At 44.2% G+C, this 12,479-nt stretch overlaps 1 protein-coding gene across 1 annotated transcript in view; it reads right to left on the reverse strand.

The window, feature by feature from the left end:
- The window catches only part of LRRTM4 (leucine rich repeat transmembrane neuronal 4), a 280,687-nt gene that overhangs the window by 205,679 nt on the left and 62,529 nt on the right, over window positions 1-12,479 (reverse strand). Inside the window, exon 2 of the mRNA XM_061478932.1 lies at window positions 6,743-6,880. The gene's annotated coding sequence lies outside the window, so the exon portion shown is untranslated. The remainder of the gene's footprint in view (window positions 1-6,742; window positions 6,881-12,479) is intronic.

A 12,479-nucleotide genomic window follows, 5' to 3' on the forward strand; every position in this document is an offset into this window, starting at 1 on the left:
AGACACAGCATTGCCTTGCCCATCATTATCCCCTCCTGTACCCCTCTGCCCTCCCTAGATTATTATGTGGTTATATTGAGGATTTTCTGGCAGAGAGTGGAAAACACTGAACAAAACTCCTGCTCCCTGGGTATTTGGCAACCTGCTCTTTTTCTAACCCACCTGACCTGTATGTTTTTCTTAGGCTAATTCTGAACTGTTTTGCTTTTCCTCTATGCACAGGGTGAGGCCAGGAGACGAATTAAAAGTGTAAGCAGTGTTAAAGGGTTGAAGCGCACAGACTGATCACACCAAAGGCACTGAACTGCACCCATCAAACCCAGCGCAAACATACTGAAAACAGCAGTCTAAGTGTCTGAGTCTGATAAACAACCCAGAACTGAAGCTGCAGAACTAGTGACACCTTTTTTCTCTAAGCCCCAGCTCTCCCCCATTCAGAAACAGTGATTTCTCGCAGCCACGATGCTGGCCTGGACCTCAGCAGACTTCACCCACAGCCTGAGCGGTGTGATCTAGGGTATGACACTGACACCCTCTCACCCCCTGCTATTTCGTTGGATCACTCAGGCTTGAATCAATGCTCACCCAGTTCAATGGGAAGAAGTCAAGGGGATCTGGAGTAAGCATGGTACCACACAGAGCTCCTCTGAGCTGGTTCGGATTAGTCCTGGTTACCAGCCTCAGCAAAGCTTCACAGACACAAAGGGACCATTTTGGGTTTCAAAGCAAATCTGGGCTTCTCCAAGGGCAGCACCACCTTGCTGCTGAGCATTCCTAACCTGCCTTCCTAGAGCTCATCTATCTGTGCTGTCTGTCCAGCTGCTCCCTCCTTTCCCTGGGCCACACAGACATCAGATGCGCCAAAAACAACTCCGTACCCAAACCTTGAGTTTAGATGCCAAAATGGTGGCAGTGCTTTTTAGGAAATGCGTCAGGAGCTAACCATGATGACTTAGTTATTTTAGTACTTCCCACTCTGACTCAAGAGCACCATGCTGTTGTGAGACCTCACCTAGAGTACTGTGTGCAGTTCTGGTGTCCTCAACATAAAAAGGACATGGAACTGTTGGAACAAGTCCAGAGGAGGCCACGAGGATGATCAGGGACTGGAGCATCTCCTGTATGAAGACAGGCTGAGCAAGTTGGGGCTGTTCAGCCTGGAGAAGAGAAGGCTGCACGGAAACCTCACAGCAACCTCCCAGTATCTGAAGGGGGCCTATAGGGATGCTGGGGAGGGACTCTTCAGCAGGGACTTGTAGGGATAGGACATAGGGTGATGGGTTCAAACAGAAACAGGGGAAGTTTAGATTGGATCTAAGGAAGAAGTTCTTTCCTGTTAGGGTGGTGAGGCACTGGAATGGGTTGCCCAGGGAGGTTGTGAATGCTCCATCCCTGGCAGTGTTCAAGGCCAGGTTGGACAGAGCCTTGGGTGCCATGGTTTAGTGGGAGGTGTCCCTGCTCATGGCAGGGGGGTTGGAACTGGATGATCTTAAGGTCCTTTCCAACCCTAACTATTCTATGATTCTATGCTCAGCATGTTACAGCCCATACCCCTAAGGTTTCTGTGTACTACTACTTCTCATTCTATTCTAGAACAAAAATGAAACTTGTGTGAATCTCAAGGTCAGATTTTGGCCTCTTTTGGTTTATATATTCCTTGTTCCTGGCTCAGATCAACAGACCATTTCCTGCCCCTGCAATCCACCCCAACTGCAGTCAGCCCTGCCCAGGCTAAGTACCCTGATCTTGATCAGGGATCTCCACTGGAGTGAAAAGACTGGGACACAGAATGGGCCAAGTAGTTCAACTCCATTAATAAAACAATAAAATCCACAAAACAAGCCACAGAAGCCAACTTTTCATCTCCTGAATCTGCATCCAACTGCAACAGCTTAAAGCTTCTGATTAAAATAAAATGGGTTTCTTTGTCCCCTAATGAGACTCTGTTGCTATCTATAGATCAGAGATTGATCTATGTGAGAAAAATACCATAATTAATCACTATTTTCACTCTGAAGTGGCCTGCAATACACACACCTCTCTTAACAAGATGCAGCATTTCATTACCATAAATGATGTTGAAAGCGCTTTTTTCCATCTCTCGACTAACTACCTCTGCATTCCAGTCAGTCCCATATTTATTCATGCTATAATTCCCTAATAAAGGTAAAAGCTAAAGTATGCAGTTATTACACCTGCCATTGATAATTCTCCAGGAAGAGTCCATTTGAAATTCTGCCAGATCCAAGAGTGATGTCAAAAGAAGCTCTTCCCATTTCCAGGGGAAGTCTTTTCCCAGCTCCTTTGATCCTTCACAAGCTGAAGCAGCGCTGTCATGAGCTGTCCTACTGCCACCTGCTCTCCGAGCCTCAACAACCCAACGTTCCTACTCAAAGCTTTAAATAATTTTGTTTTCATAAAACCCCTGTGATACTGTACAGGAAAATGTCAGAAATTCCCAACTGGAAAACTTCAGCCCTAAACCCAGCAGCATGAACGTGCATTTGCCGTCCCCCTTTTGTAAGTTTTCTACTAAAATAGAAAATAAAACTACCTGAATATTTGCCAAGAGGAAGAAATGGGGAAGTTTTAATCAGTGACTTTAAAACAGAAAAACCTCATGGACAAAAGGAGGATGAAAAAGCCCACTTGTGGTTTTGCTCTGTTTCCTTCATGCAGCAAGAGGCAGAAGACCCCTACCCGAGACACCCGAAATGTTCTGAACACTCACTTGGTCCTCATCCAACTGGCAAATTTTCCCACCACCTGACCAAGAGTTCCTTGGGTACATTATCCATACTAATAAGCTGTGTGTCATGGGATCTATAGTTTCTCTTCCAGGACAATGGAACTGCACATGTCTCATTAAGGTGTTGATCAATAGAAACAGTTACATGGTATGCTGGCACTGCAGAACACAACAAGAGCCCTCATAAACTGCCTGTAAGGAAGAGAAGGACATATCCACATATCCACATATTCCTCTAGTACCAACTGGTGGGATAACTGGAGATTTACAGCCCTGAATAACTTCTCCTAATAGCATCAGCAGTAGAACTACTGCTGGAAGGAAGGGAGCTGATGCTCTTTGACCGGTTTCCTGCCCATGGAGACCTCGCAGGTTTGTACTGCCCTGCACACTCTACTCAAAATGCTCCTTAGTGAGAAAGACATGAGGAAAATAAGCAAACTTCAGAGGTGCTTGGGCCTACCCAAGGTATTGCAGTGTTCAAACATCCAGGTTTACAAAGCTCAGGACTCAGGGTGCAAACAGCACTTTATATTTCCCTTTGATCTACTCAGCCATTAGATTGTATTCCAGTTGTATTTTCAAGGCTTTACAAAATCATTTAGACTCCCTGGCTAGATTTAGAGGCTTCAGGCACACAAAGAACAACTGCAGTCATCCAGGCAGGATGTAAAACAAGAATCCTCCCTAAAATATTTCCACAGCAGACCCATAATTTCTGCAATGACATCAATTCCATAAAGATGAGTGGCCTTTATCTGAAATCCACAAAGGATGGAGGAGCCACCCCGTTCCTGGGCGAGCTGCTGCTGTGTGTAACAATCCAAGTGACACGAATCAAAGCTCTTGGGAAGCATCTGTGTCCAGCATGAGCCCAACATCAGTGTCTCTCCCCCCCAACCAATGTCAGTCTTACATCAGTCACAACAGTCACACACAAGCCTTTGCTCCCACTGTGCAACCAAAGACACGGCCCTCATACAGCATCTAGGAGACCTCTTGCTCTTCAGTGTATCTGCAAAGGTTGAACTAACTCAAAGCATTAATTCAGGTTGTCTTGGCTGTGGTGAATCCCAGCTTCAGTCATGCATCTCACCCAGGACAGCAGAAAACACTCCAGGACAAGCTGGACACTGCACCAGCCCAAATAGTGGGTTTAGAGGCTCTCCAGCTTTTTTCAAACCATTATTCTCACCAGGATTCATTTCTTCTTCATGGAATTAAGGTTTTACTTAATTCTTTCTCAGACATGTAGTAACTTTTATTTATACATTATCTGCTTAGTGAGAAATATCTAATCTCAGCTTCATTGCTTTTAAAGCCTCTAATATAGCCTTAGACAACTCAATCCAAAAATAAGCAGGCAGCCCAACAATACAGACATTGCATATCCTAAGATTAACGAGAACACAGCTCCTCCTCAAATGCAAGCCCTGCTTTTCTATCCAATGCCAAACCCTTAGTTTACAAGTCTAACTAACAGTTTGCAGGATCATGTATCAGAATTGGCTGGCAGCAGGACAGAGCCAAAAGACACTTAAGATGTTTACTGCTGTCAACTTTTGGGAGTCTGAAGCAAAAAGATGGTTGCAACCACAACAGCTCAACCACCCTCCATGTATGGAGTGTGTGGTGCACTGGGTAAAGTGAGAAACAAAATGCTGCTGCTGATTTTCTGGAGTACGTAGAAGCCCATCTGTGATTCCCAAGTGAAGCACAGAGCTATTTAATTAAAATAACAAGAAGAGAACATTCCAGATGGATAATTATTCAACACAGGATTGACTAGAGACTGTTAGAGGTACAAAGTCATGTCCATGTTATTAGGAACTGCACCTTTAAACAAAATTCTTCCCAGTTCTGGGATTCATGGTGGGGAGGTGCCCATTATGGATCCCTATCAGTGTTCAAGGCCAGGTTGGACACAGGGGCTTGGAGCAAGCTGCCCTAGTGGAAGGTGTCCCTGCCTGTGGCTGGGGGTTGGAACTGGACGAGCTTTAAGGTCCCTTCCAGTCCAAACCTTGTTCTTTTCCTGCAATGGTTTGCCCTCTTTGGCCTCAGCTACACCCACATCACTCACTCTTTCCAACCACTTAGCATTATTTCCAATGGAAAGTATTGACACCTCCAATCGGCTTGCTCAGCTGTCAGGTAAAGATCTTCAAGTGCCTGCATTCTGAATGAACTTGCACATTCTACACGCTAAAAATGAGTCTCAATTCTGCAAGCTAATCTGGCACATTTTGAATGAAACAGATGTGTCCACATTTGATGGTGCTGGAAATGTCCATCCCCTGATAAGCAGGAGCCTTTCTGCCTGTAAATGGGGGTCTGTATTTCATCAGGTAGCTTGCACATCACATTCCGTTTAACACCTACTTTGCACAGTGCTGCAGACATCTGCCTAATTGGCAGGCCTTTCAGCACAGGACTGCTTTCAGTGCAATTCACAAGCAAAACAGTAATTAGGGGGGCAGGGGTTTGGGATTTGAAGGTGTACACACTGTGGTTTAAAATGCAGCTACAAATGAGTGTCAAGTTCAGAACAAAAGGGAAGCCAGACCCTGGCTTTCGCACCTGAGTGACAGCATGAGCCAAATCAATCCAAAAGCTGCTTCTGAACTTTCTGAGCCACAAAGGCTCCTAAAGCTTCTGGGTTTTTCTGTGTCACAGTCCTGCAAAGATGGCACCCAGCCTCTTTGATGCCAGAGCCATCCTCTGGAAGAGGACTAGGATTAAAAAGTCATGTCCTTTGCCTGTGTTTCCCAATTGGTATTTCCAGGAATACACTGGTTAACAAAGGCACACAAGAAATGACCACGTCATGCTGCTCTGCTGACACAGCAGCTACAGCAACAGGTCAGTATTTTGGCATATCTTCATCTCATTAATACACTTAAACTTATGGTGAGTATTTTTGTTGGGATAACAGTCTTCACAAGAGAGATGGGGAACCAGCCAACAGGAACAGTTCAATTCACAGGATTAAACATTACAGACTCACGGTGGGTTTTTAGGGAAATGAGCACATGTTTCCCCATATCATCCTGAACACATGGCTGCCCATCTTTTGTTAACATTCAGCTCCAGTGGAATGATCTGGAGATAAGGCCTACTTGGAGTCAATTTATCTGGGCTGTATTCACTTGCTTCCTTTTAATCTAGTCTCATTCACCAAGGCAGAAACAGATACACAACTCAGAAATCAAATGCTGCAACTAAAGCTGGTGTGCACCTTTGTTTCAAGGGCTACTGAACTCAGACCTTGGGTTTTCCTCTCCTCCTCTCCCCCCACTGCTAGTAACTTATAAATAAATCAGCAATTGGAGTGTAATGGCTGGAGCAACTTCATTAATACGTGTCACTCTGTGCAGAGGTACAAATTCTGACACTGAGGCTCTAACGTCCTGTGAATTACTGATGGAATTGTATATATCTAAGTTCTCATTTTCAACTCTTCACATGTGCTAAGTGTTTGTCAGCAGCTCATGACCACTGCCAAAATATCTGTACCATACTTTGAACTGAACCAACACCTTTTCACATTCCATCCATGGCTTATCCATGACCACCCTTCTTGTAGTCCAACTGAGCTCTACAGTTGTGACCAAACGAAAAAATCCCTGCAGGAAATGCTCAAGTTCCCTAATCCTGGACTACATTAAATGTGTATGTTAAAAGCCCTACTAACCATGAGCCACAGAAAAAGGAGGTGCACAGGGACAGGACAAGAGGTAACAAACACAAGACACAGCACAGGAAACAGCAACTAGAGGGAAGGAGGGATCATGGGATGGTCACATACTAGAACAGGTTGCTCATAGAGGTTGTGGAATCTCTACTCTTGGAAATATCCAAACCTGACTGGACATGCTAAACTGCTTTGAACAGGAGGGGCAGGACTACAGGATGTCCACAAGTCCCTTCCAGCATCAGTTACTCTATAAAAGGAAACTAAGCACTTGGAGCTTTTAGGGTGAATTAGACACATACCTCAGCGTGTGATTCTATCAGGCACCAGTCAGCATGATCAGCAAGTAAACAACTCCGTAAATCAGGACTGGAGTTCCTCATGTGATACTGTCAGATGAAAGGACAGGATTTCAAATGGGAAATACTCACAGCTGGAACCTGAAATGGAATAGGAAAATGCTCAGAACTCTGAATGACCAGATGGGTAAATGAACAACAAATGAACTCTTCAGATACTGGCAACAGTTCATTCTCATTTAAGTGAAAGATTCCAACTGATTTTGACATTTAATTGGATCTCTATGGATCTCCATTCAAAACAGGGAGTACCACAACAGTAAAAAAGTGTTAATCAGTGTTTATTCCACCTGACATATACAAACTGGAACCCCAGAAGCATTAAGCCTTGCTATGGTTTTCATTTCCTCAGGAATTGAGAAAGGCTTTCTGATTTTCTTTCTCCTTTCCACCCTGCTGCTGATGCTCCCCAAACCCTGTTCATAGGAAGTGTCCAATCACCTTAGCAGATACATGACTCAGATGATCAAGAAGGCAGACACCTACAGTAAGTAGGTGGATTGACTATCAACTCCACAGACATTACCATTAGGTTGTTCTCTCACTAAGATGAAAAGGAGTAGGAAACTATTGGCCTCTATCTAACTATATGTTGAAACTCTGTAAGAACCAGCATTCACACTGGGCAGTTTGTGGAACTGTGCTTAAAAGACAAGACAGAAAGGCAGGCTACTAAGGATGATTTGCAAAAGAAAGACCTGTTCCGACCAGCCTGACCCTGTTCAAGTCTTAGCATGGGTGTACAGACCCCAAGCAAAGAATCATTTAGGATGGGGAAGACCTTGAAGACCACGGAGTCCAACTGTAAGCTGACAAAGGACTCTCTTCACGTGCCCCACAACTGCACTCCCAGGCACCAGCCGCAGTATGAAATCTGTCTCTTTTAAGCATTCAGAATCTATGCAAAGGTAATTCCCTTTTCATTCCTTGATTTCCACAGGAAAGGCTGAGAATGGCAGCCTGTAGCTGTTCCCTTCCTGCAAATATTAGAGGAAGCCACTGGGTTCCAGCTGCTGCTGCTGGTCCTTTTTCCTGCCTCATTAACTTCTCTTCTTGCAGAGCGCAGTGGAATGACAGCTGAAGGGTTTGTGGTATGAAAACTTCCTGCTCTCCCTGTACCCACTGATGGCAGTTTTCCTCACTGATCCAAGCTAACAGGCATCCAGCATCAGACACAACTGCACCTTTTGTGGTAGTCATTGGGAAAATGCTATTTGGAATCATTCTGGAGCATTATGCTACAGAGGTGGTAATTTCTATCAGTTTTGATATTAATCCAAAAGGACTACCCTAAGCTAATTAAATACAAACAAGCTTCACCTAAGGACCAAGTCCTAAGAGACAAAGCTGCTCTCAAATTTCCTGATGAAAAACCTGATTTTGGTTGAACACGTAAGTCTTCATGAACAGGAACATGGAAATAAGCTGAGAAATTTCCCCCAGGAAGCATGAGATGTGAATGAAATACCAAGCACACCAAGAGGAGGATTTTGCCTTGGCACTTACCATTATTAGAGCTGTTATCAGTGAGGTTAAAACTGAGTCCAGAGCCCAAGCATCCTTAAAACCGATTGACATCAAGGGCACTCAGCACCTCACCAAATCAAGCCTTACTTCCTCAGAGTAGTTATCAAAGAAGCCTCTTCTACGATTGTGGATTCCACTTGAAATAAACAACTGAACACACCATATAGGAGAGATACTTCATACAGGTTTTTTCAATGTAAAGATAATTCAGAATGCTACAGTAAAACATGGGCCTTGCTGTGAATCCCCTGTTTTCACAGCAGAAATTACAATAAAACCTAAAGCCAATTTACAGAACCACTGATGAGTATTTCTGAATGCTACTATCACGTATGAAATGCACTTGAAGACAACTCAGGCCAAATGAGTTACCTAGGAGTAAACCCAGAGCAGCTCACAACAAACCCTCCGCCCCAAGTCTTTAAAAGAGCAGTAGAAAACTCTGTTTAGAACCAGCTCTACCTGTTCCAGCACAGGCTCTGCAGCATTTCTCACTCCCACTGCTAAGGGCAGCGGCATGAAGAAGCTCATCTGCTCCTGCTGCTTATCCCTCGCCTGGAGTTTCAATGCTGTGGTTGTGCCCCCATAAGCACTGCCCCCACAGACACACAACCAAACCTCCACCAAAATCCTCTGGGACAGAATGCTGAAGCATCTTAGAATCATAAAATCACAGAACAGTTTGGGTTGGAAGGGACATTCAAAGGGCCTCTTCCTGGAGGGCAGATCCTGGATCCCCCTCCTGTTGCTTACTGGGAGCTCTATCATTACACAGCAGGGTTCAACCCCCTTCAGCATCAAGCCTTGTATTTCCTGCATGATAACTAGTTACAGATAAGACAATTTGGTTTCAGGCTAATGTATTTCATTTGACTCTTGCAAGAAATGTCTATTAAATGGGCATGCAGAGCTACACACTGTAGAATACAAGAGTAAAGGAGTGCAAGTTAAAAAATAACTGTTTAGTTGCTAAGCAGAAGAAATCCAAACCATACAGAATTTTTAAAAGTACATAAAAATGGGGGTAAAGCCATTTTAAAAATCAAATATACTTACTAGAAAAGGGAGTCAAAGCACCAGCAATGCTCAACCCTGTTACCTACATGTGCTCAGAGGAAATGCTGCTACTCAAATCCAGTGGGTAACTGTCTGCACAATTTGATCCTCCAGGACTTAAGGCTGCGCTAACGCACAATGCCTGGCTTGGACAGAAATGGACTGAACTGGAAAGCTCCCTTTAGTATTCTGCTGCACATACTCGTTTGGAGTAAAAGTGCGCAATCACAGCTGAAGAGGCTGTCACTGATGAACCCTGAAATATCCATTTAGCAGCAACCAGCAGCAAAAGCAAAACTAAAGGTCATTTATTTCATTCTGCAATGTACCTCACTCCCCCCAGTGTATTAAATAAGCTGTGAGGGTGACAATTAATTGAAGTAGATGCACATCCTGCCAACCAGGAAAAAAAAAACACCTTTTATTTGCCTCTAACCTTTGTTATTTTCATGGCAATGTCTGCATTTCCTCACTTTAACACACAAACAAGTCAATGCGAGCATGGCTGGAAGGCTGCAATGATTACAGGATCATTTGTGTTTGCAAGAGCAAATAAAATCAATTGCAATTGTTTAAGAACCAGACACATTAAATGGTGGTGAAAAGATATTTGCTGGACTTTTACAACATCCCAACAGTGATAAGGGATGAACTGACAAAACCCCTCAGGAACTGCTTCAGAAATGTGCCCACCTCTCTACAGAAGAGCTGAATGTATCTGCTGCAGATGAAACATGAGCGGATTTGGACAATACCTAAAACCCAGCAACCAAGGCCAAACCCCGTCTGAAAAATACTATGAGAGAGAGAGGAATTGATTAGTTCAGGAAGTCAAGTGAATTCTGTGTTATAACAGATTAAATGCAAAATTACTCAAGTAACTTCAGATTAATTCTGCCTTTCACGTAAACATGACGACTCTTGTCTTGGCTAACACAAGGCACTGAAACACGAGGTACGGAATCAACTGCTTCTCATCAGTGATCTAAAAAGCCCAAATCATTCCCCTCCCCATATATACCAAATATCCTCCATAACTGGATACACATGGTTCACAATTCCAGTTCTGCCCTGTAGATCTCACTGATTTTCTTCCTAAGAGCTGCTTCTTAGGCATGACCAATGGTCATGTTCCAGTTATGTACCATGATCTCTGCTTGGAACTAGGAATGTGACAAAGAAATATAGATCAAATCCAAAGCACGCAAGCCAGGAGAAGCGGAGAGCTGGGAATGTGTAGCTTCAGGAAGAGAAGGCTCAGGAGAATGTCATCTACATGTCCAAGTACCTGATGGGAAGGAGGAAAGATGACAGAGCCAGACCCTCATGCTGCCCAGAGACAGGACAGTGGGCACAAACTGAAACATGGAAAATGCCATTTAAACATGAGAAGGTTGTTACTGCGAGGGTGATGAAACACTGGAAGAGTTTCCTCAAGAGGACACAGTTCTGGGCAACCTGCTCTATTGCTGACCCTGCTCTGAGCAGGGGGCTCGGCCTGGCCGATCTCTTTGAGACCCCTTTCAGTCACAGCTCTTCTCTGATTCTCTGAGCTTTTTGGGTTGGCAATCCACCCCTAATACAAATTACATAGATAATGAAGGAACTTCAAGGTGCCTGAGGAAGGGGAAAAGAAAAAAGTTCTCCAGTAATGTGTCTTGGTTTAATTATTTATGGTGATGCTTGATGGTCCCATTACTGGGTCATATATGACCTCTGGGCAGTGCCTTCATCCTTTCAGATTAATAAGTTATTTTGACACAAATAACTTTGGCAATTACTTCCTCTTTAATGCCACAGAAATGTCTAATTTTTGCTAAGGAAAAAGGTTGATTTTAACACAAGCAAATGTCCTTTAGAAACAGAAAGAACCATTATCCTCAAGAGGCCAATTACTCATTCTCTATTCACCTTTTAATCCTAGTCTCTGCTTTATAAGACATGGGCAAGTTGTGAGGGGTTATCTTCACTGAGGTCCTTTAGATAGTCTGCACTAAATGCCCAAGAGCATTTGAACATGTAAGAAATTTGTCAGACTGTTGTAAAATATGTGCATTGTCAGGAAGCACCAGTTTTCTGGCACTGATTCATATTCTAACTTAATAAATTCATATAGTTTTTAATTTATCTACAGAACTCCATAATATAGAATCCCAGACTGGTTTGGGCTGGAAGGGACCTTAAAGCTCACCCAGTTCCAACCCCTGCCATGGGCAGGGAAACCTTCCACTGGAGCAGCTTGCTCCAAACCCCTGTGTCCAACCTGGCCTTGAACCCTGCCAGGGATGGGGCAGCCACAGCTTCTCTGGGCACCCTGTGCTGGGTTGTCTCACCACCTTGCTGCAGTGCGGAAGTTCCTGGTGCCCTTCATCAGGCAGGGCAAAGACCTGATGCACAAAGCAGCAATGCTTAAGTCCATTCCAAGGAAGCCATTCAGTGATGGGGAGCTTGGTTCATCATGGGGCAGCTGGCAAAACTCCTTCTGATCTATCTACAGCTATGGGTAGGGGGGTTATCTCTGTAGCTGGCTTCTTCCCATCTCTGTCCAAGGAGGGACTTTGATCTGGTTGGAATGCCCTTGTATCTTTATCTACCAGACACCTCTGACAATATCACTTCTAATGCTAGTTCCCATCCTTGCTGCTGTTTGTTAGCCTCTAGAAGCCCATCACTGGGGGTTTAGTTCTCTCACAGCATGAGAGTGATTCAAGATTATGCTCAGCAACACGTGCCTTGAGGAAACAAAAAGCAAGAAAACACTGAAGGGAATGACATGATCTGTAACTATTTGGGTCACCATTCAGTTGTGATTATGTGTAACAATGCTGACCTACACCAATCGGAGGGGGGGGAATAACCAGGAAATAAGGTACAGGAAAACACACATTAAAAACCCATCATCCAGCAGACAGCGTGGGATGAACCTGGGAATTTGGTTTCTATTTCTGGCTACATTTTGACAAGTTCCCTCCCTTGTCTGCTCTCACCTATTCTCCTACTGGGACAAGGTTTCTCTCTTCCTATTGGTTAGTTATGGCTTATGCTGTGCTGGTGCCTATGAGTGGAAACCACAGACTGGGGCCAGAGAACCTCAAGA

Source organism: Pezoporus flaviventris, unplaced genomic scaffold (assembly GCF_033815535.1).
Source record: "Pezoporus flaviventris isolate CSIRO_AGI_PZ_B2104156 unplaced genomic scaffold, CSIRO_AGI_Pfla_v1 ptg000138l, whole genome shotgun sequence".
Classification (NCBI taxonomy): Eukaryota; Metazoa; Chordata; class Aves; order Psittaciformes; family Psittacidae; genus Pezoporus; species Pezoporus flaviventris.